Source organism: Thalassophryne amazonica, chromosome 23 (assembly GCF_902500255.1).
Source record: "Thalassophryne amazonica chromosome 23, fThaAma1.1, whole genome shotgun sequence".
Taxonomy (NCBI): Eukaryota; Metazoa; Chordata; class Actinopteri; order Batrachoidiformes; family Batrachoididae; genus Thalassophryne; species Thalassophryne amazonica.
Window position 1 is genome coordinate 160,531 of NC_047125.1, and position 11,376 is coordinate 171,906.

Here is an 11,376-nt window from a genome sequence, read left to right on the forward strand (position 1 = left end):
AAACCCTGGGACTGTCAGGTGACACGCGTCACAAAGGCTCAGCGCGCGCGCCGACCCAAACCTTGGGACTGTCAGGTGACACGCATCACAAAGGCTCAGCGTGCGCGCCGACCCAAACCTTGGGACTGTCAGGTGACACGCATCACAAAGGCTCAGCGCGTGCGCCGACCCAAACCCTGGGACTGTCAGGTGACACGCGTCACAAAGTCTCAGCACACGTGCTGACCCAAACCCTGGGACTGGACTTGGGATGGGTATTGATAAGATTTTATTGATAGATACCATTATCGATTCCCTTATTGATGCCTCTTGTGAATTTTCTGTGTACTAAAAGTAGACTTTACTTTTTTCTATGTCAACAACATTTTACTGAGTCTTAAAGTAAATAAATATGAAACTGGTCACTGGATCCTTAAACTCTGGACATAATAAACTCTACATGTGAATCCTTGATCTCTGGACATAAATAGAAATAAACCAAATCTGTAGTTTTTGTCAAAAGCATTTCCTTTCAGACATTATTGGCATGAATGTCTTTCCATATATCTGCGCTGCACGTCAGGATGTAATTTATAAAGAATGCAGGACGTCTCATTTTGGGAAGAAAAACGTTTTAGTCGATTGTAGTTTGTTGTCTGTATTATGTTTATAAGAGGTGTCATTTTATTTAAAGCAGCAATTTGTTTTGAAGTTATTAATTCCGACCGGACTCTGTCTCGGCAGAGAGCCGCGCAGCGTTTGGAGCTGTGTTAACGGAACGGAGGACGATTCTCGTTTCTTGACTGCAACAAGACAAGAGTCCCAGTTAGTGACTTTAATCCACACAAAAGTGACTCACGATTGGTTAAGAAGTGGACTTGCTGTTTCTGAAGAGCAGTGAATCAAAGAACCAACAAAGCAGTGGATCGAAGCACTGCTTCATTGGTTCAAGCTTCAAAGTGGAGTCGCACTGCAGAAGCGGTTGATTACAGACCTGCTGCAGAGTCTGTAATCAATGTAGAGGAATGATCCTTTTCCCGACAAACACCCTCAAAAACAACGGCTGCTCTGAAGGACCGATAAGGGAATCGTTAAGCAAAAAGACTATTGATGTCAGTGGACTGAATCATTTCTTAATGATACCTGAAAATATCCGGTTCTCGATACCCAACCCTGCCAGCCACAAGCATGTGCTCTGCACAAGATTACCAATATTATACAGGGATTATAAATACAATCTGATTTTATAATCAATTACAGAAGACCGCCTAAACAAATCAAGTTTCTTTTTAAGGTGAAACACAATCTCACAGTTTACTTATTCATTAAAACTACATATTGATTTGATAAATAAATGCAACATTCAAATGATACAAGTTAACTGAATAGATATTAATTAATGAAATATCTAATTGATATTAGATATTTCATTAATACATTTAATTGATTTTAATTGGTGTATGTTGATTGACTGTAACACATTTACAGCTATAAATATTAGTAATTTCATTGATAATCAATCAATCAATCAACTTTTTTCTTGTATAGCGCCAAATCACAACAAACAGTTGCCCCAAGGCGCTCCACATTGCAAGGCAAGGCCATACAATAATTATGAAACACAGTCTACGTCTAAAGCAACATAACCAAGGGATGGTCCAGGGTCACCCGATCCAGCCCTAACTATAAGCCTTAGCGAAAAGGAAAGTTTTAAGCCTAATCTTAAAAGTAGAGAGGGTGTCTGTCTCCCTGATCTGAATTGGGAGCTGGTTCCACAGGAGAGGAGCCTGAAAGCTGAAGGCTCTGCCTCCCATTCTACTCTTACAAACCCTAGGAACTACAAGTAAGCCCGCAGTCTGAGAGCGAAGCGCTCTAATGGGGTAATATGGTACTACGAGGTCCCTAAGATAAGATGGGACCTGATTATTCAAAACCTTATAAGTAAGAAGAAGTCCTGTCAGAGAAGCTTGTTTTGACGTAGGTGTAGAACTGGCAGTTGTAATCGCGGGTGCAACTCTCCTGGCACTTGTTGGCGTCATCCAACAGCACAAATTTAAAATCAGATCCTTGGAAATCTACTCCTTCCTGAGCCACCTTAACCCAGCCTGTTGGCAGAGAGTCGTGTTTACACTTACTACTAGTTTCAAACAAACTCAAGGTAATATGAGGTTTTGTGACGATTGCGACGTGGTGTCACCTGTGTCAAAAGACTAAAGAGTGTCATCGGCGAAAGCAACCAAATACGAAATGTTTCAAACTAAGCCAATGTAATATATTTAACAGACAAACGTTACACCATATATTTAACTGATAGATATTTAATGATAAATAAATGTAGTACATTGATTAATATTACATATTTAATTGATGAATGGTAAATATTTAATTGTCAAGTAAATGCAATACATTAAATGGTAAATGGACTGCATTTATATAGCGCTTTTACATCTGCATCAGACACTCAAAGTGCTTTACAATAATGCCTCACATTCACCCTAACGTCAGGGTGCTGCCTTACAAGGTGCTCACTACACACCCGGAGCAACTAGGGGATTAAGGACCTTGCCCAAGGGCCCTTAGTGATTTTCCGGTCAGGCTGGGATTTGAACTGAGGATCCTCTGGTCTCAAGCCCAACGCTTAACCACTAGACCATCACCTCCCGTGTTAAATTAATCCCATGTTGATTATTAAATTGATGTATTCAACATATAACTGAGAAATAAGTCTAATATATTAAATATAATATAATGCTAAAAGCCTCAGCCGTATGAGCGCTGTTACGTCCGCCAAGGAGGTAATAAAATCATGGGCTTTTATTTATTTATTTATTTGTCTGTCTGTTAGCAGGATTACGTCAAAACTACAGCGCAGATTTGGATTTTCACCACAGATAGATATCAGGTTCATGGAAGGCTCAGCATCGTCTTCTTTATAATTATCAGTTAAACAACTAAAAATTATAAGTAAAAAAGTAAAAACATTCATTACTTGTTTTATATAACGACTAAAATAGATCCTTGTCATTTGATATTTATTCATTTATAAACAACAGAAAAGGGACTTCGATTTTGGTGTTCCACTGCTGCTGAAGTCCAACTCGAACTTTAAATAGAAGTCCAAATTGTGATGCTGTGCACTGACTTCTTACTTCCATAAAAAAAAAAAAAAAAAAAAAAAGCGGAGTGGATTGTGTGTGTGTGTGTTTGAAGAATTATCACCGTCAATGAGCTCTTTCAAATCATGCTCCCGTTCAGGATCGCCACAGCAGAAGCGCGTAACGGTACCAAATGTATGGAACCAAACTGCACTCTAAATTGAACAACGGGATGAATTAATCCATGTCATGTGACATACAAAGCACCAATCAAATGACAAGGATCCACTCAGCCGTTATATAAATATGTATAATTATACATGTATTGTTATTTTCTTTAAGATCCTATTGTCTTGTGTATAATTTATACATGTTCAATAAAGCCCCTCTATCAATCAATCAATCAATCACAGAGAATATTTACGTTTATGAGATTATGACACCAGTGGAAGTCGGCGTGCACGCTGACGTCCGCTATATGTCTTGTAAATCCCTCCAGGGGTGTTATCAGGTTCCAAAACAGCCTTTTCAGTTCTAGAAGTGTTTGTTTCTCACTGACTCTGACGACTGGCAGTAACAGGACTGGACTGACGCTGAGTGCAGACAGACGGACAGTCTTTGCAGTACCCGATAGCTATATTTGATGGAATATATTTAATTGATAAATATCAGCTATTTAGCTGCTTTTAGGATCATTAATTGTATATAACACAGAGAAAGAGTTTAATTGACTCCAAAATACACATGTATCCTCGTGAGGACTTAAAATAGATTTCTGTGATTCTGATCGGCCAAGTCCGCATCGCGCATCGTAGTTAGTTAGCCTAACCCCAACCCATCTAATACACATTAAAGTTTGAGTGCTTCAATCCTGAAGTGATCTACAAACAATAACACGTTCATTTCATTCTGAATTCTGCAAAAATTCAAGTGTATCATACGGAGGAATCTCATTTCCGCCGCTTGATTTTGTTCTGTCGGTCATTACCCAAAGTTCATGACCGTAGGTGAGGATAGGAGAGTAAATCAAGTGTCTTGTCTTCTAGCCCAGCTCCTTCTTCACCACAATGGTCGGGTACAGCCTCCAATAATCATCAGACGCCCCAATCCGTCTTTCGATCTCATGCTCCAACTAACCCCACTCGTGAACAAGACCCCGAGATACTTAAACTCCTCCACTTGGGGCAGTAACTCTTCACTGACCAAGAGGGGACAATCCTCCGTTTTCTGACAGAGGACCGTGGTCTCAGATTTGGAAGTGCTGATTCTCATCCCACTCGGCCTCAAACCTGCTCTGTGCACATCAGGTCACCGTCCAGAGATGCAACTCTGCGGCCACCAAACTGGACACCCACTGGTCCCTGACTGCACCTTGAAATCCCATCTATGAAAATCAGAACACGACTGGTGACTATGTATCATTTGGCTGAGGGCCACTGCACATAAAGAAAACAGCAACAGACCCAGGACTGACCCCTGGGGTACTCCATAGTTCACTGAGGAAAATTCATAAGTGATGTTATTATGAAAAGCACACACTGTCTATATAAAATGATCAACAGTGTAAAAAGTGTACAATTTGTGCAATTCTACAAGTTGTGCATTTCAATTGTGACCTCACCAAGTATTTTTAAATGATTATTTGATTTAAAAAAAAAAAAAAAAAAATCAATCAACACAGTTAACTGCTTTTGCTTAATTTCTTTGCTGGTTCTTTTTTTTTGGTGCTGGATGGATCATCTCAGGACCCACTGGTCTGGTGTTGCCAAGGCAACACAGCTGTGACATATTTTTTACTTTGACTCACTTTTCATACAAATCTGAGTCACATGGCTTTTTTTTTTCCTTCTTCTTTGTCTTTTGGCTGTTCCCGTTAGGGGTCACCACAGCAGATCAATCGTTTCCATCTCACCCTGTCCTCTGTATCTTCCTCTGTCACACCAACCACCTGCATGTCCTCTCTCAGCACATCCATGAACCTCCTCTTTGGTCTCCCTCTTCTCATCCTGCCTGGTGGCTCCATCCTCAGCATCCTTCTCCCTATATACCCTGGGTCCCTCCTCTGCACATGTCCAAACCATCTCAATCTCGCCTCTCTGACTTTGTCTCCAAACCGTCCCACCTGAGCTGTTCATTCCTAATCTTGTCCATTCTTGTCACTCCCAAAGAGAATCTCAACATCTTCAGCTCTGCCTCCTGTCTTTTTGTTAGTGCCACTGTCTCTAAACCGTCCAACATAGCTGGTCTCACTACTGTCTTGTAAACTTTCTCCTTCACTCTTGCTGATATTCTTTGGTCACAAATCACTCCTGCCACCTTTCTCCACCCACTCCACCCTGCCTGCACTCTCTTCTTCACCTCTCTACCACACTCTCCATTACTTTGAACAGTTGACCCCAAATTTAAACTCATCTACTTTCACCACTTCTACTCCTTGTAACTGCACTATTCCACTGGGCTCCCTCTCATTCACACACATGGACTCAGTCTTGCTTCTACTGACTTTCATTCCCCTTCTCTCCAAAGCATATCTCCACTTCTCCAGACTAGACTCAACTTGCTCTCTACTCTCACTACAGATCACAATGTCATCTGCAAACATCATAGTCCATTGGGACTCCTGTCTGATCTCATCTGTCAACCTGTCCATCACCACTGCAAACAAGAAAGGACTCAGAGCTGATCCTTGGTGTAATCCCACCTCCACCTTGAATGAGTCTGTCATTCCGACTGCGCATCTCACCGCTGTCACACTATTCTTGTACATGTCCTGCACTGCCCTAATATACTTCTCTGCCACTCCAGACTTCCTCATACAATGCCACAACTCTTCTCTTGGCACCCTATCATAAGCTTTTTCTAAGTCCACAAACACACAATGTAACTCTTTCTGTCCTTCTCTGTACTTTTCCAACAGTATTCTCAGAGCAAACATTGCATCTGTAGTGCTCTTTCTCGGCATGAAACCATATTGCTGCTCACATCTGCACCTGTTTTCTAAGCCTAGCTTCTACTACTCTTTCCCATAACTTCATGCTGTGGCTGATCAGCTTAATGCCTCTGTAGTTACTGCAGCTCTGCACATCACCCTTGTTCTTGAAAATAGGAACCAGCACACTTCGTCTCCACTCCTTAGGCATCCTCTCACTTTCCAAGATTTTATTAAACAATCTGGTTAGAAACTCTACTGCCATCTCTCCTAGACATTTCCATGCCTCCATTGGAATGTCATCTGGACCAACTGCCTTTCCACTCTTCATCCTCTTCATAGCAGCCCTCACTTCTTCCTTGCTAATCTCTTGTACTTCCTGATTTACTCTCACATCATCCAGCCTTTTCTCTCGCTCATTTTCTTTATTCATCAACTCTTCAAATATTCCCTCCACCTTCTCAGCACACACTCCTCACTTGTCAGCACATTACCATGTGCATCTTTTACCACCCTAACCTGCTGCACAGCCTTTCCAGCTCTGTCCCTTTGTCTGGCCAATCGGTACAAGTCCTTTTCTCCTTCCTTACTATTCAACTTTCTTGTACAGCTCGCAATATGCCTTTTCCTTTGCTTTTGCCACTTCTCTTTTCGCCTTACGCCGCATCTCCTTGTACTCCTGTCTACTTTCTTCATCTCTCCGACTATCCCAAAACTTTTTCGCCAACCTCTTTCTCCTTATGCTTTCCTGGACCTCTTCATTCCACCACCAAGTCTCCTTGTCTTCCTTCCACTGTCCAGATGTCATACCCAGTACTGTCCTAGCTGTCTCCCTCACATCTGCAGTAGTTTTCCAGTTGTCCAAAATTGCTTCCCCTCCAACCAGTGCTTCTCTCACCCTCGCTAAATTTCACACGTCTTCCTCTTCAGCCTCCACCATCTGATCCTTTGTTGAGCTCTCACTCTCTTCTTCTTCTTTACCTCTAAAGTCATCCTACAAACAACCATCCTATGCTGTCTAGTGACACTCTCCTGCTACCACCTTACAGTCTGTGATTTCTTTTAGCTTGCATGACTTTTTTTATTATTATTTATTATCCAACTGAATTTCTGGATTTCTCTGACGTTCATGACTTGTTTTCAGTTTGATGTGTGTTCTGTGACGCTCGATCAGCACCACGGACAGAATCCGGAGCAACTTCACAAACAAATTCATGGAAAGTGGGTTCAGAGCTCTGGTCACGTGACTGATATGATTGCACAAATCAACAACAAAATAGCCTTTGGCTGATTCAGCTGCTAATGTGGACGTGTCCTCACTGTGACGTAAGCACAACACGTCACCGTATTAAAACCTGATTAAAACACACATTTTTTGTTATTTTCTCCTAAAGTAGAAAAAACAAACGAGTTTCAGCTCAAGTGCTGCAACCAAAACCAGAATCCGCTATTTAACGTCAATGTGGCGGCGGCGGTTAGTTCTAACAGCTCTAACGGCTACAACGGCTAAACACCGAAACAGCCCAACTGTAAAAGTCCACTTTTCAACCGTCAGCCAGCGGCAGTTAACCTTTAAAAAAGCTCAGGAACACGGTTAAAAGTTTACCTCAGCCATCAGTTAGCATCTAGCCGCCTCACACCACGTGACACTAAGGCGGCTGCCGAGGACCAAAATTAATAAAAAACAATGTAGTCCCAAACTTAGTTAACAGCTTGGAAAAACCCAACGGCCAGATACCAAACTATTATACAATGATCTGGTCCTGGGGTCAGTTTAAAGTTGGTAAAAAGCTCTAGTATAGCTTTAATAACCACTGATTTGTGACTGTGAGATGTTTGCTGTGTTGACTAAAGTTTTCCTATTTTGTGTTTGTTTTAGATCTGCCCTATTTTATATGTTTTATGAGTTTATTTATGGACCTTGAGTCTGTTAACAAGCTTCAGTCAATCAATCAATCAATCAGTCACTCTCTTTGGAGCATAAAATGTATGCATGTTTGCACTGTATACGTAGTTTGTGCGAACTTATTTCTCTGAATCAGTGTAAAATATTGCAGAAGTCCGGATTATTTGTACATTGTAAAATTTTATTCTTCTAATCTTTCTTGAGCCTTTAGGATCAGCGATTAAAACAACCCTGAAAATTCACACATAGAAATATAGAAAACATTTGTGCGTGTCATTATTAGCATTCACAGTAATTTTAGTGTGAAGTGCAGCACCATTGTTACCATCCATGACTAGAATAGAATAGAATAGAATATATGAAAACTGGGGAAGTATTTCTAAAAATATAAATGTCTAGGAAATAGCTGCTGTTTATTGAGGAGGACTGGCTGATGTCTAGATTAGAAAGCATATTATATTATAATATTTATAATCATGGCCAGGTTTGGGGGTTGGTTTTTTTTTTTTTTGGATCGCTATCAAATGTCGTTAATTATAATCGTAATTCTTAGTTATTACATTAAAAGAGTTTGAATTAAATTCTGTTTGAACCTAACTGCCAAATCACAGAGTGAATACTTTCTACAGAAATAATTCAAGACATTCTGGACTGTTTTTGGTAGTTTTCCGGACAGATTGAGCTTCTTATTGTGTGTTAAGACGGTCTGCTCAGGGAGACTTTTAACGCATCACTCCCAGCTCCTCTGACACAGGAGTTGTCGTTTTTCCTTACGGACAGTGAAGGCAACAGAAATCCATTGAGGAGCTGATGGTTTTTGATTGGGTGGGTGGCGGTCCCTGCTTTTCTCTCATTGGCTCCTTGAGTCTCGTGCTCTGTCTCCGGCAGCCCCAGCGAGCACACGGTGCTGCGCGTGCGCTTTATGGTCCATCAGGATCGAGTTAGCCGAAAGTTACAACGAAATACCGGAAATAGAAGCCTTTTTCTTGAAAAAAAAAAGTTTATTGCAAGTAATTAATTAAATAAATGAATGAATAAATTATTTTAAGTTATGCTTTGTAGTTGTAGTTTGTATTCCTGCACAGTAAATAATAAATAATTAAATAAATTATTTTAAGATATGCTTGTAGTTGTAGTTTGTATTCCTGCACAGTAAATGATTAAATAAATAAATTAATTATTTTAACTTATGCTTTGCAGTTGTAGTTTATTCCTGCACAGTAAATGATTAAATAAATAAATAAATTATTTTAAGATATGCTTTATAGTTGTAGTTTGTATTCCTGCACAGCAAATAAATAAATAAATAAATTATTTTAATTTATGCTTTGTAGTTGTAGTTTGTATTCCTGCACAGTAAATGATTAAATAAATAATTAATTATTTCAAGTTATGCTTTGAAGTTGTAGTTTATATTCCTGCACAGTAAATGATTAAATAAATAAATAAATTATTTTAAGATATGCTTTATAGTTGTAGTTTGTATTCCTGCACAGCAAATAATAAATAATAAATAAATTATTTATTTTAAGATATGCTTTGTAGTTGTAGTTGTATTCCTGCACAGTAAATGATTAAATAAATAAAAATTATTTTAAGTTATGCTTTGTAGTTGTAGTTTATATTCCTGCACAGTAAATGATTAAATAAATAAATAAATTATTTTAAGATATGCTTTATAGTTGTAGTTTGTATTCCTGCACAGCAAATAAATAAATAAATAAATTATTTTAATTTATGCTTTGTAGTTGCAGTTTGTATTCCTGCACAGTAAATAAATAAATAATTAAATAAATTATTTTAAGTTATGCTTTGTAGTTGTAGTTTGTATTCCTGCACAGTAAATAAATAAATGAATAAACATTATTTTATGTTATACTTTGCAGTTGTAGTTTGTATTCCTGCACAGTAAATAAATAAATAATGAATGAATAAATAAATTTTTGTTATACTTTGTAGTTGTAGCTTGTATTCCTTCACAGTAAATAAATAAATAAATAATTTAAGTTATACTTTGCAGTTGTAGTTTGTATTCCTGCACAGTAAATAAATATAATAAATGAATAAATAAATTATTTTATGTTATACTTTGTAGTTGTCGCTTGTATTCCTGCACAGTAAGTAAATAAATAAATAAATGAATGAATGAATAAATAAATTATTTTAAGTTATACTTTGTAGTTGTAGTTTGTATTCCTTCACAGTAAATAAATAAATATAAATAAATAAATTATTTAAGTTATACTTGTAGTTGCAGTTTGTATTCCTTCACCGTAAATAAATAAATAAATAAATAAATAATTTAAGTTATACTTTGTAGTTGTAGTTTATATTCCTTCACAGTAAATAATAAATAAATAAATAATTTTAAGTTATACTTTGTAGTTGTAGTTTATATTCCTTCACAGTAAATAAATAAATAAATAAATAATTTTAAGTTATACTTTGTAGTTGTAGTTTGTATTCCTTCACAATAAATATAAATAAATAAATGAATAAATAAATTATTTAAGTTATACTTTGTATTTGTAGTTTGTATTCCTTCACAGTAAATAAATAAATAAATAATAAATAATTTAAGTTATACTGTGTAGTTGTAGTTTGTATTCTTTCACAGTAAATAAAAAATAAATAAATAAATAATTTTAAGTTATACTTTGTAGTTGTAGTTTCTATTCCTTCACAGTAAATAAATAAATGAATGAATAAATAAATTATTTAAGTTATACTTTGTAGTTGTAGTTTGTATTCCTTCACAGTAAATAAAAAATAAATAATTTAAGTTAGACTTTGTAGTTGTAGTTTGTATTCCTTCACAGTAAATAAATAATAAATAAATAATTTTAAGTTATACTTTGTAGTTGTAGTTGTATTCCTTCACAGTAAATAAATATATAAATAAATAATTTTAAGTTATACTTTGTAGTTGTACTTTGTATTCCTTCACAGTAAATAAATAAATAAATAATTTTAAGTTATACTTTGTAGTTGTAGTTTGTATTCCTTCACAATAAATAAATAAATAAATAAATAACTTTAAGTTATACTTTGTAGTTGTAGTTTGTATTCCTTCACAGTAAATAAATAAATAAATAAATAATTTTAAGTTATACTTTGTAGTTGTAGTTTGTATTCCTTCACAGTAAATAATATATAAATAAATAAATAATTTTAAGTTATACTTTGTAGTTTTAGTTTGTATTCCTGCACAGTAAAAAAAATGCATGCAGCAGACATCTGCACAGAAAGATTTTCTGGAACTAACAAATAATTTAAATGCACATAATCATGAAACAAATCGTGCAGCACAGAACACGTGCACGCTTGTTTTTACTGGTGACCACAAAGGGATGCAACTTTAACTGAATGAAAACTATATTTACTAAAACCCAGCACCTGTGAACTAAATAAATTGTTTGGAAATATTTTATGATTTAGTGAAAAAATTTGCAGAACAACTGAAATTG

General features: G+C 36.8%; 1 protein-coding gene across 6 annotated transcripts in view; it reads right to left on the bottom strand.

The window, feature by feature from the left end:
- focad (focadhesin) overlaps positions 1 to 7,655 on the bottom strand; it is a 69,333-nt gene extending 61,678 nt beyond the window's left edge. For 3 of the 6 annotated variants that reach the window (XM_034164340.1, XM_034164334.1, XM_034164338.1), the window contains exon 1: positions 4,063 to 4,458. The gene's annotated coding sequence lies outside the window, so the exon portion shown is untranslated. Of the gene's footprint in view, positions 1 to 4,062; positions 4,459 to 7,609 lie in introns of those variants that run through there. The other 3 variants (XM_034164335.1, XM_034164336.1, XM_034164337.1) reach the window with 3 other exon arrangements.
- Between the last annotated feature and the right edge of the window lie 3,721 nt (positions 7,656 to 11,376).